General features: G+C 40.0%; 1 long non-coding RNA gene across 1 annotated transcript in view; it reads left to right on the top strand.

Moving 5' to 3' along the window:
* Positions 1-16,438, top strand: part of LOC111539847 — a 163,514-nt gene extending 147,076 nt beyond the window's left edge. The window contains exon 5 of the long non-coding RNA XR_002730814.3: positions 14,782-16,438. This is a non-coding gene — a long non-coding RNA (uncharacterized LOC111539847). The remainder of the gene's footprint in view (positions 1-14,781) is intronic.
* Positions 16,439-17,887: the final 1,449 nt, after the last annotated feature.

Genomic DNA, 17,887 nt, shown 5'->3' with positions numbered 1-17,887 from the left:
TGGAATCGGCTCATCTTTTTTCCTTAGGCATGTGGTTTAGTCTGTGTACATTCAGTGCAGTGGCTGGCATTTTTCTTGAAGAAGTGACTAAGGCTTCTTGGATGAATTCTGTCTTTGAAAGAGGTGGTAGAATTGCATCAGAAAGGCATTTACAGTAAATGGCTACCCCCCCTTCCTGTAATGACTGCATGTGAAAGAATGCATTAATTCTTGTTTTGAGGAAATGAGAGTTGTAGAGTTCTATGAAAAACTCCCTTTTTTATCATTAGCCAGGTTTGAATGTTCACATTGTAAAAATCAGGCTCATTTTGTGCTATCTAAATAAAAGCCACAAAGATACAGCTTTCCACTCCATGTTCTACGTGGAGTAACCAATCATCCTGAACTCAAAAAGAGGCAATTATGTTGAATATGGCTACAGTTAATGGCATAAGCCTAAACTAAATTAATTTCTTCATAGTCTTTTTTTATATTAAGTTACTATGCCTCCTAGCTATGTTGCTGATTTGTCCATCAGGATTTGATTCTCAGTGCGACGGACGATGAAGACTGAAAGGAAACTCCCATAGATGATCTGGTCAGGAGTTCTCATAGAAGCAGTACTGCCCCCTAGGTGACAGAGTGGAAATTTATGAGGCTGTTCTGGTGGTACAATGAAGGATTTTTTTTTTGAGATGGAGTCTCCCTCTGTTGCCCAGACTGGAGTGCAGTGGTGCGATCTCGGCTCACTGCAGCCTCTGCATCCCTCTCTCCTGCTGCAGCCTCATGAGTAACTGGGATTACAGGCCCATGCCACCATGCCCACCTAACTTTTGTATTTTTGGTAGAGATGGGGCTTCCCCATGTTGGCCAGACTGGTCTCAAACTCCTGACCTCGGATGATCCACTGACCTCGGCCTCCCAAAGTGCTGGGATTACAGGCTTGAGCCACTGTGCCCAGCCCTAATGAAGGATATTTCATGAGTGAGAGCCAGAGACCTTAATGTCCCACAGTAGAAAAGACATAAAGAATTGCCCTGTGGTGCACATGACTTTCACCTGTCCTGTTGGACATTCATGTAGGGACAGCTCAGTTTATAATTTTCTGAACCTAGACTTAACTCCATTTTTTCATGAAAATGCAAAATAATTTTTGCATACTTTTAATATACACAGAATAGATTCATTGTCATTCTCTGGTCCATCTATACTACTTCTTTCATTTTCCTGCACTTTTAATATGGAAAGCTTCTAATCTGACTTCTCTTAAATACAAACTTGTTTTTTATAAGTAAGTTACAAGCATCTATTTGAGTACATAGTTAACTGCCCTGAAAATTATTTATATAATGAAATGTTAAGTATTTTTTGTTATACATTGCTTTTTTTAGATTATCTTTTATGTTACATTTAGGATATTCATGTTTTAAAGCTGCATGTACAGTAGTTAATATTATCAAAAATTTGATTTTAGAGTACTAAATGGGACATGACAGGATTTTTTTGTCATATAGAGAGGGCTTTGAGACTAATGGGTAGGGTTTTGAACCAATGAACCAATCCCTGCCTCAACATTTAAGGAAGGAGGGGAGGGTATGCAAATTACCCAGATAGGAGGGATGCTTATCTTCTTCATGAAGCTACCCAGGGAGGATTTCACATGTATCTCATTAATTTGTTCTAGTATTTTGAAATCTTCATATTAAGCTAGTTCTTCTGCATTAATATTTTCTAGGAGTTTTCGTATGTCACTCTAAAAACATGACTGGGCCAGGTGCAGTGTCTCATGCCTGTAATCCCAGAACTTTGGGAGGCCAAGGCAGGTGGATCACTGCGGTCAGCAGTTCGAGACCAGCGTGGCCAACATGGTGAAACCCCATTTTTACTAAAAATACAAAAATTAGCTGGGCATGGTGGCAGGTGCCTGTAATCCCAGCTACTCGGGAGGCTGAGGCAGGAGAACCACCTGAACCCGGGAGGCAGACATTATAGTGAGCTGAGATCGCGCCATCGCACTATAGCCTGGGCGACAGAGCAAGACTCTGTCTCAAAACAAACAAACAAACAAACAAACAAATACGGCTGGGCACAGTGGCTTACGCCTGTAATCCCAGCATTTTGGGAGGCCGTGGTGGGCGGATCACCTGAAGTCAGGAGTTCAAGACCAGCCTGGCCAATATGGCAAAACCTTGTCTCTACTAAAAATACAAAAATTAGCCGGGTGTGATGGCACACCCCTGTAATCCCAGCTACTTGGGAGGCTGAGGCAGGAGAATTGCTTGAACCCGGGAGACAGAGGTTTCAGTGAGCCAAGATCGCGCTGCTGCACTCCAGCCTGGGTGACAGAGTGAGACTCTGTCTCAAAAAAAAAAACAAAAACAAAAAATCTATGACCTTTGGTTACTTCCCTTCTATAGAAAAGACAGGCAGGTATTGAGAGAATTAAACTTCTGTAAACTTGCAGAGGAGTTAAAAGCAGACTCAGATTTTCTTGAACAGTGGGCATGGTGGCGCTGTCCCTTTGTCATGAACATAATCCACATATGCCATTACAAACTGTTGACAGTACTGGAAGATACAACACATTCTAGGTAAGGTATTGTCTATATGGTAGATTAAATCATCAGAAATACAAAAGCTGGGTGCGGTGGCTCACGTCTGTAATCCCAGCATTTTGGGAGTCTGAGATGGGTGGAGCACTTGAGGTCAGGAGTTTGAGACCAGCCTGGCCAACATGGCAAAAACCCATCCCTCCTAAAAATACAAAAATTAGCCACATGTGGTGGTGCACACCTGTAATCCCAGCTACTCGGAAGACTGAGAAAGGAAAATTGCTTGAACCTGGGAGGCGGAGGTTGCAGTGAGCCGAGATCACGCTTCTGCACTCCAGCCTAGGCAACAGAACAAGACTCTGTCTCAGGGAAAAAAAAAAAAAGAAAAGAGAAAGAAAAAAAGAAATACAAGTGTGAGGTTAAGGTACTCAAGCCTGTGCACACATAGTGTTCCCTATTGTTATTTGAGGCTCGCATTTTTAATTTCATAGAGCTTTTTCTTGTATTTCTCGTTTTTTTGTTGTTCTTGTTATGTGCATATAATTATTCTCAAATATTTCCAGGAATACTAATAAATTGGGGTTTTTTTTTTTTTAGTTTTTTTTTAGGAAAAAAGTCTTCTCTTTTTTAAATATTCTGTTTCTTCCAGAGTCTTTTTGTTGTTTATCTTGGTTTTTCTCTTTCATGTTGCAGACTTTTAAAATGTATATTTATTTTTGATTGTGTATTCTTTTTAAAAATGAAGTGGCATTATGGCTGCCTAGAAGTTCTGCATGACAGCACCTGCCTCTAGCAGGCTTCAGCCTGGGTGCACACAGCCACCCTGAGCCCTCTTGCTGGAGAACTGCTAGACGTCAGAATGAGGAGGGCTTGACTGTGGGGTTCTCTTAACCACACTAGCTGTTTTGTCCTCACTAGACAGTTTGTTTAATTTTTTTAGAGAATCTTCTCCCTTTTCTTATTTTTGCTCAGGAGTGGGGAAGCTGTAAGGCTTTTTCTTTCTTTTAAAGACAGGAAGTAGTCATGAAAGGAATAATTGTTGATATCCAGACTTTTTGATGATTCTTCTCCTTTCTACCTTTCTTGCTACTTCTGTCACATACAGTTCGTACTTTTTCTGAGTCTGCAGCCTCTTTGGGGTCCAACTGAATAAAATCAACTATTCACTGCCTCGGCAGTACCCGCTCAGAACTCTCTGGGCTGTAAGCTGCCTCTGCTCAGTTTCATCGCTCAGTGCTCTCCCCACATCCTTCTGGCTTCCTGACATTTGGTGAAGTCTCTCAGGCCCTTGAAAGTTGTCGTCGTCGTTGTGGGTGGACATACCCCTTTTATAATTGTAGTGGGGTCTTCCAGGTGCCCTGACCGCCATCATGAAAGGAGAAGTACTTCCATTTGTTGATTTGTCAGAAGTATATCTGAACAAGTAAACTGGAAATACCTTGAGCCAGTCATTTAGCCAGGGAAAAGATTAGATGGAGCACGATGACTGCAGTGGGTACTGGGGTTTGGGAAAACGAACCCTCACAATTACTGGGTTGGGAGGAAACAGTGGACTGACATTATTATAAAAAGATACGCTTTCCAACCAGTGAAGACATAGCCATTAATCATAGAGCCCCGTAAGAAGATCTTTTAGCTTTGTTGCTCAGAGAAAGTTGCATCTTGGAAAACATACAACTTAGTCATTTAAAAAAATCTTTAAGTAGTGGTACTTGTTCCTGATCTTAATACAAATTAAATTTGGATATGCCTGCTTAATTTCTTCCCTGCCCTTTAGCATAAGAGCTTCTGAGAGAATCTCCTATTCTTCCCTTCTGTACTGTTTATTTCTTGGGGTATAGACCCTCATACTCACTCTTCTTTTTCTTACAAGAAGCAATTCACATTCTCCTTTCCCATCTCCTTTGTGGAAAAAAGCTCCAAACCCTTATTAATTATCCCTTTGTCATGTTTGTCAGGTCAGTCCTGAAAGTGTACAGCAGACACTGTGAAGATGGGAAAAGTAAGATGTTGACTAATTAGTTCTGTAACTTCTGTGACTTAAGTGGTATCTGTTTGTGTCAGAAGAAAACCTGAATTGATGTTTCCATTTCACACTTCCCTCATTTTACTTGGGAAGCAGTCTCTTTGTGAAAAATCCCTGGAGATCCACAGCTAGGGCCAGTTACTGCAACATGATGGAACCTTTAGGTTCTTCTCAGGCCTAGCCTCATTTCTAGTACAATAAATACTAGGAGGCTAAAATCTACCTCTAAAATTTGCAAAGTAATACTGATGGATGTTAGCTATTTTTTATGTAGCTGCTTAGAGACAGTTGAAGATAGTAAGGGTCCTAAGGGCCTTCTCCTATCTGACCTCTGTACCCCTGTAAGTTGTTTACCAGCTTGGAGCTTCCTGTACAGTTCTAGATCAAAGAGCAGGTCCTCTGAGGCCGTGCCCTTGGAAGCAGAGATGGTGAGTAGTGAAATGTACTTAGCTCTGAGGGAGTGAACTCCCAGGCAAGCAGAACACACTTGGGATTTTATTTCTGGTATTGACCAGAACATCTATCATCAACCTATGCCAAACACCCCCTTTCCAAACCTTCTTTCTCTCACCTATTTCATATAACTTCCTAGAGATGAAGAATGTTTCTGAGTGTGGATTGTCAGATGTCTGCTGAAAAATGGTGGGCCTAAAAAAGATACTCTATGACTGCAAGAATGTAGAACACTCCCACACTGGTTCTGGGACCTGGCATATTGGTTGGCTATTACTGTTGAATGAGAGGAGAACCAGCAAATTCTTTCTTTTCCTCTGGAGGAAATACCTTGTATGGATGGTCCCCCAGAGAAGAGACAGCCATGGCTAGTTGTGAACTGAAGTAATTCAGATACAGGCCCCATTTGATGGGATCTAAGCATGCAAATCAAATCGCATTCTTCAGGAGGACGTGGGGATGTTAAGACAGTTAAGGAAGTCCTACCATCCCTCCATTTTAATGGATGTAAAATTTACATGCAGTGAACTGCACAGACATTCAGTGTACTCCTGTTCCCAAACCCCAGTTAAGAGAGAGAACATTTCCATCACCAGGTTTCCTCTTGCTCCAGTCATTCCCTACCCTCCCTGACAAAATCTTTCTGCTTTGTATCATTGCAGTCTTGTTCTTGAGCTTCCTCTAAATGGAATCATACAGTATATTCTCTTTTGCGTCTGGCTTTTTTTTTTTCACCCAACAGTTTTATATTGTTGTCTGTATCATTCTTCCTTTATTGCTGGGTAGTATTCCATTGTATGAATAGACCCAATTTTAAACTCTGTTCTCTTGTTGACTGACATTTTGATTGTTTCCCCCTTTTGGCTATGATGAATAGTAAGCTGCTGTGAATGAGTTTTCTCTCATTCTCACTCTTTTCTTCTTCTTCTTTTCTTTTTTTTTTTTTTTTTTGAGACAGTCCCACTCTGTCGCCCAGGCTGAGCTGCAGTGGGGCAATCTCAGCTCACTGCAACCTCCACCTCCCAGGCTTAAGCAATTTTCCTGCCTCAGCCTTCCAAGTAGCTGGGACTACAGGCGCGCACCACCACACCTAGCTAATTTTTAAAATGTTACTAGAGATGGGGGTTTCACCACTTTGGCCAGCCTGGTCTCAAACTCCTGACCTCAAGTGATCCACCCACCTCAGCCTCTCAAAGTGCTGGGATTACAGGTGTGAGCCACCATGCCCGGCCCACTGTCACCCTTTTTTAGGTTTAATTGCTGCACCATACAGTAGGTGTATGTTTACCTCTGTAAGAAACTGCCAAGTCATTTTCCAAAGTAACTGTACCATTTTACACTCCAACAAGCAATTTATGAAAGTTCCAGGTGACCCAGTATCTTAACAGTGTATATTGCTGGGTTTTCTACTTATGGCCGTTCTCTTGGATATGAAGTAGTATCTCATTGTCATTTTCAATTTGCATTTTCTTGATGAATCACATATACTTATTGGCCATTTGTGTATCTTCTCTTTTGAAGTGTCTGTTCAAGTCGTTTGAGTCTGTTTTTCTTTTGCCTATTTTCAAATTGGATTGTCTTTCTATTATTTTGGTTGGTAGGAATGTTATACATATTCTGAATAAAGTATTCTTGTCAGAAGTTTATAATGCAAATATTCTCCCAGTCTGTGATCTATCTCCTGTTTTTTAAAAGTGTCTTTTGATGAGCAGAAGGTTTTAATTTTGAAATAATTTCATTGATCAAAAATGTTTTTCCTTTGGGAGACCAAGGCAGGGGAGGATCGCTTGAGCCCAGGAGTTTGAGAGCAGCCTGGGTAACATAGCAAGACCTCGTCTCTCTACAAAAACATAAAATATTTTTTTAAAAATTAAAAAAAAGTTTCTATATTATCTGTATTTTGTTTCCTAAGTAACCGTTGCCTCCCCAGGATTGTGCAGGTATTTCCCTGTGCTTTCTATTAGAAGACTTATAGCTTTAGCTTTTATGCTTTAGTTTATGATCTATCTCCAGTTGATTTTTGTATATGGGGATAAGTAGAAGTCAAGGCTCATATTTTTGCATACATTTTCCCAGTTGTTCTAACATGGATTGTTGGAAAGACTTTCCTTTTTCCATTGAATTGCTTTGGCGCCTTTCTTGAAAATCAGTTTTCCATATATGTATGGGTCTATTTCAAAGGAACTTGAAGAATGTTTGTATAGACCACATGCGGCATGCACTCAAGTCTAGGAAATAACAGTTCACATTGGTCAAGCCTCAAGTGACTGGCATACTCTTCAACTTCTGTATCATGAAACATTTATATCAAAGATCACTGATGGAAGCTGTATGTGGTGGGAGGCATTTTTTGCTTGTTTTATGAAGCTAACCCTGCTGAAGCCTCCAGAAGTTCCAACATTCCCATGTTAAATGTGATGTTCTTATCTGCACAGAAATAGACCATAAAAAGTGAGATCTAGCCTGAGCCTTCAGGCGACTTCAAGAAGAACAAAATTAACTTCACTTTTCTTATCTGAAAAGTTGGATATGTGTGGATTCAAAACTGAGTGATTGGGAACTCATTATAATTAAATGTGGGCCAGACAAAAAATAAATACTCTTAAGAAAGACATTTTTCATGATGTAAAGGTGCTTATAAAGGAAAAAATTGTTTTAATAATGAGTCTATTGTATGCAAAAGTAGATCTGATTTTAAACAAGCCTTGTCTATGAGTACAATCTCTACCTGGAAAGATTTTTGTAAATGGTTTGGTTGAGCATGTTTATTTGAATATAGAACTTTATTTCTTCTAAAAGATTCCTTGATTTGGAAACCAAAGGCTGAATAGAGTAGGAAATGCACCCAAATTATTCTGTTAGAAAGGCAGAATAAATGGTGATGCTCTCTTTTGACACCCTACATTTTAGGACTTTGAATTTGGTGCTTTCATGGTGTGGTGGTGTAGGGAAGTGATTAGTGCGGGACTCTGAGGCTGGGCTGCCTGGATTGGAATACCAAGTCTGCTAATCAATACAGGCAAAGGAATCGACGCTCCTGTGTCTCCCCCTAAATGGGGAGAATAAGAGGTACCTGCCTTATGGTTTGGGTTAAAGTATACAAAAGGCTTAGAGCTGTGCCTGGTTCATAGTGAGCACTATGTAACTGCTGGCTGGTAATAATATATTAACTTCATAATAAAAGAACACCAAAAAAGGAATTCGTAAAGGAAAAACATATAAAGCAAAAGGGCATTCCACTCTTCTGTGATTCAGCTGTCTCACTCTTCATAATAGACTCCCCAGTTGTCTGATTCGGTCACATTTTGTTGTTAATTCCCATTCTCTTAAAAGGATACAGAATTAAAGGGTTTTCTTTTGAGCTCCTTGGGAGATGCGTGCTCTGAAAATAAACAGGGATGCTTCATATTCGTTACCAGAATTATTTGTCTCTACAGAAGGACTTTACAAGGAAAGACGCATTTCAGGTTTACGTCGTCCTCTCCATTCATTTGAAATACCACCTTCCCAAGCCTGTGTTTGGACTTGTATCTTTGTGCTCAGCTCCTGGCCTCTGTTTCTGCTTTCTCTAGCAGTTTCCTGGCAAAAGCGGGAATGAGAGCCGAGCCTGGGAGAAGTGGCCAGGACAGGCCTCTCCCCACTCAGCTTCCCACCACCGCTTGGGCAGGCAGGAAGAGGCTGAACTGTGATCACCTGCCCACATTTAGTAGGTTGACAGTGCCAGAAACAAAATCCGGCTCAGACCAAACATGAAGGTCTATTACTAATGATGTAATTTCCGTCAAAATCCCGTTTGGGTTGCACAGACAGACTGGGTATGACTGTAGAATGAAGAGGGATTGTGCTGCACGTTGTCACAGGAGGGTCATCGTGTTCTGTGTAGACCATTGTCTTTGCTGTACATATGCGGTGAAGGCCTACAGAAAACTGATGTCATTTACTACAGTGACTTCCTGGATCTCACTGTGTGGAAGATGCGACTCCTCACAAGGCCTGCTCAGCGTAGTCACGGTTTTGTTTATGTTCTTAGTGTTGTTTGATAGATGCCACAGACGCATAGAGGACTGGGATGTGGCGCCCATGACTTGGCAGGCGGGAGAAACACACTTGAGGAGGCAGCTTTCCACTCTCCAGCGGCTGATCCATGCCATCCCAGTGCCCTTGCATCTCCCAGCGGCTCTGCACACGCTGCCCACTCTCCACCTCCTGCATCTCACTACTTACTCTCAGTAACTGTCCATCCCTCCGGTGTCACAGAGGGAAGAGAGGCCAGAAGGTGGACTCACTTAGGTTCTCACTGTGAATCAGCATTCCTCATCTGTGCCTGCCTGGCTTTCCTTGCCTCCTGTTTCAGTGCAAGGGGAGTCCTTCCTCGTGCCCAAGACCCTGAACCCCATGCCCTTCCCTCTCACCTTCTCAAAGACTTTCTCTCTCTGACCATGTACTTTTTATTCCCCACTGACTTTATACTGCGAGCACTGAAACCTGCTTAAGTCTTTCCCATTTTAAACAACACAGGCCTTCAGTATCACCCTGCCTTTCATTACCTCTCCATTCACTTCTCCTGCCAGGGCCAGCCTTTTGGAAGAATTGTCTCTAGTTATTCCCTCCCTGTCCTCACTCCTGCCCACCCCTCAGGCTGCTCCAGTCTGGCTTTTGCACCAGTGACCGAGTGGATTCCGCTCTAGCCAAAGCCAGTAGTCGCCCTCCTCTCTTTCCTGTGGGCCACGTTTGTCAGATGCATTTGGATTCTTGTCTTCCCCAACCTCTTAGTGGTGAGCAGGGTTTGATGTGTTCTCCTCCGTGGCCTTTGAAGACTCACCCTACCCTTCTTGCTTTTCCTTCTCCTCGCCCTTTTCAGATTCTTTCTATCCGTCTCTAAGCTCCCTACTGATATTCCAGTGCCCACTGGGCATCTGCACTTGGATATCTTGTTGGCACCTCATATCCAAGAGGTTCCAAATTGATCCAAATACCCAAACTTGAAACCTGTGACCTATTGATCCTTTCTTCTCACCTTCAGAATCCAGTAAGAAGGCAAATCTGGTCAAAATTCTACCTATCAACAATCATCAAACCCATCTACTTTATCTATCTGTCATGTCCTTCTTCTTGGTCACCATTACCTTTTACCTGTATTAATGGATTAGCAACTCTCTCCCTGCTAAATTTCCCCCTGATCCATTCTCTGACTTCTTTCTGGGCGATGCTTCTAAAAGCATCCTCATCCTTCTCCTTCCCTGCTTTAATTCTTACCCATTTGTTAAATGTCCTGTACCCAGATGGATGGGGGCCTCTGCAGAGCATGTGTTCTAGCCTGTGCATAACCAGGTCATCACGGCACTAACAAGTTTATGGGGAGTTGGAGAAGACAGTTGTTTCCCACTCTGCAGAACTTTATGAAAATCCCAAATGTAAATCAACCACTTTTGCCCCAGAGCTCTTGGTCATGGGCTTTGTATCCCTTCCATCCTTCCTCAGCCTCGCCCATCTGTAGTAACCCTACCCTATTTCTCCCTCTTTACTTATTCAGAGGATCTCAGTTCTTTCCTGAATGTTCTGATCCTTAAGTTTCATTCCTGTCTTGTCTTTGTTTGTGTTTCCCTAAAAGCAGATTTTGAAAAAGCATGCAATCTGGTCTGACTTCACTACTTAAGAGCTGTGTGACCTCTCCGTGCCTCAATTTCCTCATCAGTAAGAGTCTACTTTATAGGATTGTAGGGAAGATTAAATTAATTCATGCACAGAAAGTGCTTAAAGCCCTAGCTGACCTGTAATGATGGTCAGTAAAGCTTGCTGTGATAACAGTGATTACTATTATTATTAAAAATATCACTACTTCCAGGTTGCCATCACGTTTAGAGCTCCCTCTTATGTGTACTAATAGCACTGTATGCCTCCCTTACATTGTAATTGCCAGTTTGCTACAGGAAGGATGATGTTCATCATCCAGCACCTAGCCCAGTGCCTGGCAGAGTTATAGAAGATGTAATCAAGTATTTTTTGAACAAAATTAATGAATCAAATAACTTGTAGAAAGAGCATTCCAATTACACTTTGCTTTCTTATAGCCACCTCTTTAAAAAAAATAAAACACAGCCAAGTGTGGTGGCTCATGCCTGTAATCCCAGCACTTTGGGAGGCCGAGGTGGGTGGATCACCTGAAGTCAGGAGTTCAAGACCAGCCTGGCCAACATGGTGAAACCCTGTCTCTACTAAAAATACAAAAATTAGCTGGGCGTGGTGGCGGGTGCCTGTAATCCCAGCTACTTGGGAGGCTGAGGCAGGAGAATTGCGTGAACTGAGGAGGCAGAGGTTGCAGTGAGCCAAGATCACACCATTGTACTCCAGCTTGGTCAACAAGAGCGAAACTCTATCTCAAAATAAATAAATTAATTAAATAAAACACAACAAACAAAATAGAACTCTTCCCCAGGGGCCTGTCTTTAAATCTGGCATTTCTCAGTGAACTTGGGGAAACCTCTCTAGATATCTGAATCCTGGAACAGTTCTATCTCAGAGCTTCTGTTCAGCTCTAGAATTCTTTACATCTGTGGTAATAGCGTGAAATGGGTATCGAGCACATTTTAAGGACACTCAGAGTTTCCCTTATGTTTTTTTCCTGTTAGTTGATGAGAACATGTCATCATGTTGCTTGGATTTGTAGGTTCTTTCCTAGTTGTGGGGAATTTTTCCGAGCTGGCTATTATGAGAGGGTCTCAAAAAAAACCACAAAGAAGTTTGGTATATTATGTTCAAATTAAACACAGTATCCCTTCTTATTTTCACTTTTGATCTGGATTTTCACTTCTGAGCTGACTTCTGTAATTATATTTAAAGAATTTAGTCTCAGAAATAATCCTTAAACCTTTCTTGCATGCCACATTGGAAACTTATTCAGGACTTCTAATTCTGGTGATTTCTTTCTTTCCTTCATATATTTATAGATGAAATATGTATATGCATACATATACACAGATAAGACTATATCTCTATGTAAATACAGATACTTAAAATATATCCGTATATGTTTTAATTGTGGTAAAATATATAACAGAAAAATTACCATCTTAACCATGTTTAAGTACACAGGTCATTGGCATTAAATACATTCACATTGTTGTGCAGCCATCACCATCATCCGTCTCTGAAATCTTTTCATCTTGCAAAACAGAAACTGTGTCCTCATTAAATAACAACTCCCCATTCTCTCCTCCCCGCAGCCCCGCCACAACCACCATCGTACTTTCCATTTCTTTGAATTTGGCTATTCTAGGTACCTCAAATAAGTGAAACCCTACAGTGTCTGTCCTTTTGTGACTGGTTTATTTCACTTAGCACAGTGTCCTCAAGGTTCATCTAATGTTGTAGGGTTACAACAACATTGTAGCATTGACATGGTTTCTTTGCTTTTTAAGGCCAAATAATATTCCGCCGTGTGGAGATGCCACATTTTATATATCCATGTGATGGATACGGGTTGACAGACACGGGTTGCTCCCACGTTTTGGCTGTTGTGAATAATGCTGTTAGGGACGTGGGTGTGCAAATACCTGTTTCAGTTCCTGCTTTCAGTCCCTTTGGAGCAAATGAGTTATTGATCCTTCTCTATTGACGCTTCTGTTTTCATGGACTCTTGCCTTACTCTTTTGATCATTTCGTGTTCCTCCCCCCGTCGACCTTTGGGCCATTTTTCTGGCAATGTCCCTACTATCAAGGTTCTCATACTTCAGTTGGACCCTCACAGAACTGCTGCCTGGAGAAAACAGTTTGACAGCTGAAAAAATATGATTCATTACCACCTCCTACACACACACCAATTCCTGCGATTTTCTGAAGGTATACCGGTGGTTCCTAAATTAAAAAAGAAAATCTCTTGGTCATATGGCAGATTTTTGTAGCTATTGATACTCTGTATTTTGAAATTTAACTGTTGATAATAGCAGCTTCTTGATGTATCAGTCCTCTAATTGTGATACTGTTATCTGTTTCTTATGAAAACAATACATGACAATCGTAGAAAACTTGTAAGGTGTAGAAAAGTATTACACACAGTGGCACTACCTAAAAGCAACAGCTGTTAACATTATGGTGCATAGGCTTCCAGTCTCTTTCATATAAATTTTTACATAGTAAAGATCATATTGTTTTGCCCTTTCTTCTTTGCATTTAATAATAAATATAAGAATTTCTGGCCGGATGTGGTAGTTCATACCTGAGTAGCTGGGAGATTGAGGTGGGAGGATAGTTTGAGCCCAGGAGTTTGAGGTTACAGTGAGCTATGATTGTACCATTGCACTCCCCCTGAAGGAAGACCCCATCTCAAAAAAAAAAAATTTTCTTGGTTAAAAAGTATTTGCAAATATTTTCATGATTTTATATAGCTGAGAAATATTTATAGGGTGGTAATTAGCATAAATAGAATTTTTCCAGTTATAAAAATAATACATTACTTACAGAAAATGCCAACCATCTCAAGATTATAAAGAAGTAATAAAAAATCTAATGTCTTTGCCCTTTTTAAGCTTTTTTAATGTATCCTAATCCAGTCTGGAGACCACCTTGTCCCTCCCTTCGTCTCACTTTCTTTCTTACCTGGCAACATTAGTATCATGTTTACATATGATTTTATATTCAGCATTTGCACCCAACATTATCTTTTGTTATTTCCAATATCATGAAGCATTCTCCAAAAATCATGATTTAAGCATGTGAATTTTTACTGTGATCTGTTTAGTCACGTGCTCCATTCCACCTTTGGATGTTTAAGTTGTTCCCAATTTTATGCTTTTGCTAAGTGTGTCCTTGTATAGTTATCTTCCTATGTATCTGTGATTATTTCCTTAGGAGATATGTATAAACATCTTAGGAGTCGAAACAGTTTTAAGGCTGAAAAAATACATATATTGCTGATTTCCTGAAATGGTTGTCTCACCTCACTTCATGAGCTTTCCTTTTTTTGGTTGTCCATCTTTGTGACTGGTGAAATGAATTTCAGTGTTTGCTCATGAAGTCGAGCATTTTTTCATATTAATTGGCCTTTCATATTTTTGTGTTAATTGTCTGTTATTACATTTTACCTTTTACATTCAAATACTATAAAGAATATTATCCTGTTACAGCTATTTTATTTTTTGCTTACCTTTTTAAGACTCTGTCACCCGGGCTGGAATGCAGTGTGCAACCATAGCTCACTGCAGCCTGGAACTCCTGGGCTCAAGTGATCCTCCAACCCTAGCCTCTGCTAGGACCACAAATATGTGCCACCATGCCTTGCTAGTTTTTAAGTTTTTTGTAGGAACAGGGTCTCACTATGTTGCCCCAGGCTGGTCTCCAAGCCTTGAGCAATCCTCCTGCCTCAGCCTCCCAGAGTGGTAGGATTACAGGTGTGAGCCAACACATCGGGCCTTTTTTTGCTTACCTTTCAATTCTGTTTGCTGTTTTTTGACATATAGGGGTTTTACATTTTGTTGCAGTTGGATTACCTTGCCTTTTGTTACTTTTTTCATTGCTTCTATAAAGCAAAATCTTCTTTTCCCATTCCAAATTCAGAAATAATTTTCCACTAATTTAGTTTTCTTCCTTTTTTTCTTTTATATTTAACTTTTAATCTCCAGAGAATTAATTTTGGTGAATCTTATGAAGTAGGAGTTAATTTTACTTTTTCTAGAATATTATCTGGTTCTTGTGTTTATTCAGAATCCAGTATAGCTGTGACATGAACCAAAACAAGTGATTTTTCTTATTTCAGTGCCTTGATTTTCCCATTAGGAAAAATGAGGAAGCCGTGAGTACCAGTGGAAGGAACGAGCCAGGAAGAGGGACTGGAACCGTCTCAGAAGCCGTTCCCCTCAGCCTGGAACTTGCCCTGTCTCCTCGCAGATGAGGTAGGAGGCTCAGCACAGGCTGGCGGGAGCAGCCCACAGCAGCAGTGAGGGTCAGTGGGCCTGTGAGTTAAGAAGAAGGTGGCACAGAGCGAGGGTCTCTGGGTCCTGTTTGACTTTTCCATGACTGGGATAAGTAGCCAGGGCTGGGCTAGTTGGAGAGTTACTTGAACCTCAGGTGACAGTTGTAAGGCAGCACATGGTGAAAAAGAGTCCTAGCCTGGGAAAGTCCAAGATCTTGGGTCTGCTTTCAGTTCACTCACCTATCTCTGTGACATAGCAAAGTCTCTTAACTTCTTTAATTTTCTGATTAGTGGTATAGTTGCAGGAATGAAATAAAACTCGTCCTGATTACTCAGAGATTCATTTACTGATTACTCTTTCTGTGATCTGATCGAGTACAACATCTCTCAAAAGGTAACAATTTGATATTTCAGGAAATTAGAGAAGTTAAGAGACTTTGCTGTATTATGCAGAGAGTTGACTGACAGCTGAGCCCAGACCCAAGATTCATTTATAAAACAAAGGAGTTGAGAAGTACATACTCTGAGGTTTATCCTAAATAAACTAGTCTAGGTAAGTGGCTGAGCTAGGTTTGCCATGAATCAATCTGCTGAGTATATTTCTTGGTAACTAGTTCATCTTTCCTTAATTCAGTCAACAAATATGATACCAAGTTTAGTAAGATGATGACAGATGTCATGTAATACTCCATCTGGAAGACTATGTGCTTCTCAGCTTCCCTAACTTTTCTTAATCTACCTTAAGCTTCCCTTCTGAAAGGTTTCTGTCTTTCCTAACAGTCTCTTCTTACCGCCAGCTACCTCTTGTGTTTAAGAATTTAAGGAAGATGAGCTAGGAATCAAGAAATACCCAGAACTGATTCCTGTCACTGGCCCCACCCTGCCACTTGCCCAGAGCTGTGGTATAAATTTTTTTAATAGGCTGAAATAAAGATATGAATAGTATTTTGGTATTAAGCATTGATAAAAGTAAAGGCCATGAGATATACCTGCTCTCACCATGTTAATTTTCTATTATTGGTATTAATAAATTATTACTAACATATTAACAAGAATTGCATCAAGAAAAAAAGCAGCCACAGGCCAAATCTTTTGAATTTCAAATGTTTATATTAATGTATTATATTCTAGAAAAGTAGAATTGTCTTAAGTAGCTTTGTAATATAAAGTCATCTATCAGTCCATGACACCTATTAGAATGTTTTAACCTTTGTCTCCCACTTTTTTGTTTCTACACTGAGTGTACTTGGTCTGGTATTTGTGGCATAACTTACAGAACACATAAGAATGATACAGATACTATTTAATGATGATCTAGTACAAGCTTAGATAGCTAAGGTGAAAGCTTCTATGGCCTTAACATTTTCCTCTTGAAGAATGTATTTGCTGTAATAAAATACAGTGACTACTTGAAATCTATAAACTTATGTGAGGTCTGGATAAATCTGAGCAACTTTCTTCTTTGTGCTCCAGGAACCCATGCACTATATATATAAATAAAGCTTAAGTAAACATCACTGCTGCAATCTGTGTTTTGTTTGATTATATTACGTATTGTCTGATCTTTAAATAATGATGAAAAATAACATAACCATGTTTTAACATAAACCTTGAATGGATATGAACTTAAGGGAAACAGTTTCTTGGATAATTAAACTGTATTTTCTCACCGTGCATTACTTGGGTCTTGTAATATTTTTTAAAACAGTCCTGGGGATTTATTTTTTAAGGCGTCCCAATGAATTATTAGTTCTCAAAAGAATTATTCTCAAAAGTATATTCCTGGGTTGATATATCCCCAAAACACTATTTTTAAACTGCTTAGTTTATTTTTCTTAGCATGCTCATCTGCTGCATAATTTTCTTTGCTATGGGTCACATGATTCCTCCCGTCCATAACTCACGCACTTAAAATTCTCACTTCCTGATTGAGCCATCAGATTACGTAAAATGTAAATCAGCCTGAATACCTAAGAGCAGGAATTTTAAGGGGGAAAATGCTGTCTTCTTTTCCTGTGTCATTATTAACCCTTAAATATCAGAGTGAGTGTCTGCTCACCTATTTGTATTTGGAAATGAGAGACTGTTAGGGGTTTTTCTTGGCCCTTTCCTTTCATATTGAATCAGATTTTGCTGCTTTCCTTATAAAAAAAATAATGTACCAACTAGATAGACGGTGGGAGTGGTATCGTTGCAGGAATGAAACCAAAAGAGTTCCGATGATTGAGAGAGATTCATGTATTTATTAACTCTTCTCATGATCTGAATGAAGAGTACAGCATCTGTCAAAAGGTAACAATCTGATATTTCAGATTTGCAAGTGGCCATTTAGCCCTTCTGCTGCCTGAAAAAAAGAAAGTAATTTCTAGCAGGCAGGATGACACTTGTTTTATCACGAATCTGACAATCCAGCAGATTTTCTCAGAGCAATTTTGAAGTTGTCATAGAAACAGCATGGCATTTGGAGGGTCTTTTTAGTAGTTCTTTAGCTAGAGTTAATTAATTGTATTAACTCTGGATGTTTTTCTTTTTACTCCTCTTCGACAAACAAGGGCTGTAATTGCTCAAATATGTATTTTGTGTTATATATTTTTTGGTGACTGTAGTTTAAAGACGTGATGTTTTGTAAGTGGTTTCAGTAAAGGTTATCAATTGATTTCAGACACATTAAACTTGGGTTTTTAATTTCTCTGTAAAATTGCATTGTCATTGTAGCACCGGGATTTAGTTTTATTTAAGAAGTGAATCTGGGGAGATATTTGCACAAAATCAATTGTGGCTTGCTTCCACTGGTTGCAGCTATCCTTTGCTTTGATTTTGGTGTATTTAGAAAAAGAACTGGGGAATGCAGAAGGGGAAATGTGTCAGGCTTACAGGAGAAAATTGTTTCTTTAAAAACGCAAGAGGCAGGCACAACACCAAAAGCATGTTCCATAAAAGAAATAAATTTGACTTTTTGAAACTTAAGAA

Source organism: Piliocolobus tephrosceles, chromosome 8, assembly GCF_002776525.5.
Source record: "Piliocolobus tephrosceles isolate RC106 chromosome 8, ASM277652v3, whole genome shotgun sequence".
Classification (NCBI taxonomy): Eukaryota; Metazoa; Chordata; class Mammalia; order Primates; family Cercopithecidae; genus Piliocolobus; species Piliocolobus tephrosceles.
The sequence above is the reverse complement of the archived record's forward strand: the minus strand, read 5'-3'. Positions and strand labels throughout refer to the sequence as shown.